The sequence below is a fragment of the Gobio gobio genome (genome assembly GCF_949357685.1).
Source record: "Gobio gobio genome assembly, chromosome: 6".
Lineage (NCBI taxonomy): Eukaryota > Metazoa > Chordata > Actinopteri > Cypriniformes > Gobionidae > Gobio > Gobio gobio.
Genome location: NC_137102.1, coordinates 59,191,217 through 59,193,661, shown reverse-complemented (window position 1 = coordinate 59,193,661; position 2,445 = coordinate 59,191,217).

Here is a 2,445-nt window from a genome sequence, read left to right as displayed (position 1 = left end):
TACTCAGAAAGAAAAAAGAAAGAGAAAGAGCAGGGGCTCGTAACATACAGGCTATATTAGAATTTACCTCCTACTTGTGATTAACTTTGATTCTTCGTGTGGTTTTCCCTTTAGCACTCGTAGTTGTCACTATATTATAAAAGATTTTCGTTTGGTATATTAACATAAAGTTCAATCAGTAAAACTGAAAAACATACTTTTTATGGTATAAAGTCCAGGGCCCGTATTCATAAAGATTCTATGAGTCCTCTCAGAAAACTCCTAATTGATCTTAAAAACTTTTACATAGGAGTCTTAGCTTAAGAGCTATTCGGTACCGATCTGAGAGCAACTCTGAGCAAGGAAAATACAAAAACTTTTATCTTAGTGAAGAGGCGGGGATGACCCCGTTGCTACGTATGACACAGTCTTTTGAAGACTGTGATTGGTTGGTTGTCCAAAAAGGGGAAAAAAGGAGCGCTTTTAAGTATAGGGTCTATTCTAAGCCTTCACTTTGAAATTACAAGCGCAAATTGTCCTATTTTACCTTTCTCTCTCACTCACACACACACACACACACTATATATATATATATATATATATATGTATATAAATCCTTTTATTATTTACCATGCTGTTAATTTTCTATAAGGTATTTGATTGGCTTAGAATTATAAACATTGTTCCACTCTTTCCAATTACACTGATTGCTGGCATGTCTTTTTAATTTGTGGTTTGAAAGTTGGGTTTAATGCAACAAACATGATCCCTGCACGATTTAATCTATAGCGTCTTAAGTCACTGTCATCCATCGTCTGCATCACATTTCTTCTCCCTCTTCGTCTTTCTGCCATTTTCTCCGCTGCTAAAGAAACTCTTAAGCCTCTTAAAAGTCCTCGTCCGTGCTCCTAACAAATTTGACCTTAAGACCTCTTTTAAAGGGTTAGTTCACCCAAAAATGAAAATTCTGTCATTAATGACTTACCCTCATGTCGTTCGACACCCGTAAGACCTCCGTTCATCTTCAGAACAGAAATGAAGATATTTTAGTGTAAATCTGATGCTCTGAAAGGCCTCCAATTGGCACAATGGCACGGTTCACTCTCAAGACCCTTAAAAGGCACTAAAGACGTCGTTACAAAGTCCATCTCACTACAGCGGCTCTACAATAACTTTATGAATCTGCGAGAATAGTTTTTGCGTGCAAAAAAAACCCTAAATAACAACTTATATAGTGATGACGATTTCAAAACACGGCCTCATGAAGCTTCGAAGCGTTATGAATCAGTGAGTCGAATCAGCGGTTTGAATCTCCAAATTTCAGCAGTTTGGTGGTTTGACACGCGATTCGAATCATCATTCGACTCACTGATTCATAACGCTTCGAAGCTTCATGAGGCCGTGTTTTGAAATCGTCATCACTATATAAGTCGTTATTTAGTTTTTTTTGTGCACAAAAACTATTCTCGTCGCTTCATAAAGTTATTTTAGAACCACTGTAGGGAGATGGACTTTGTAACGACGTCTTTAGTGACTTTTATGGGTCTTGAGAGTGAACCGTGCCATTGTGCCAATGGAGGCCTTTCAGAGCATCAGCTTTACACTAAAATATCTTCATTTGTGTTCCGAAGATGAACGGAGGTCTGACGGGTGTCCAACGACATGAGGGTGAGTAATTAATGACAGAATTTTCATTTTTGGGTGAACTAACCCTTTAAGGGTTAAGATGCTTTCTGAATTACTTTTTTCGATTCTAGGATTTTTTTGTTAATTTTAAGAGTAAACGCCCACATTTCTAAGAAGTTTCTTAGAATTTTGTCACTAGGAGCTACTCTTTGCATTAAGATTCTTTATGAATACGGGCCCAGACAACCCCAGCTACAGTAGTTTCATTTAGTGGATCGGCTAAGTTTTGCTTAACACATCATATTGTGTCAAAGATGCAGTTATGAATTCTCCTGTATAACAGGATATTCATCAGCTCTTGACCATGATTCCTCGAGATGATCGCAGCATGTTTAGAGAGCATGTGGGATAAAAATACCACTCCGCTAACGCAGTTCTGCCCTGTTCTTCTTCTCACTGTTTTCCATATAAAATTAAGAGGAAGATGTAAAATGGAGTTGTAATATAATACTGCACCAAAGCGGAGATGTGATGCTGTGACTGCGGGTCAGAGCAGCGGGTCAGCTGTATCTCAGAGTCAGAGCCCTGGGGTGTTTCACTCTCAGCTAAAAATACTTCATGACAGCAGCTCCTGTGTGCTTTCCATATGACCGTATAGCACATTTACAGCGCTGCCCCCGGGGGACAAGGCACACACAATAGGCCTATACCTGAATTATTGCTTAGAAATCAGATCAGACAGCCAGAGATTCCCCCGATGCAACAGCGAATGCTCTCAGAACTTTAGCAAAGTTATGAACAACAAACGTTCTTCCGGGAACATTAATAAAATGTTCGCAT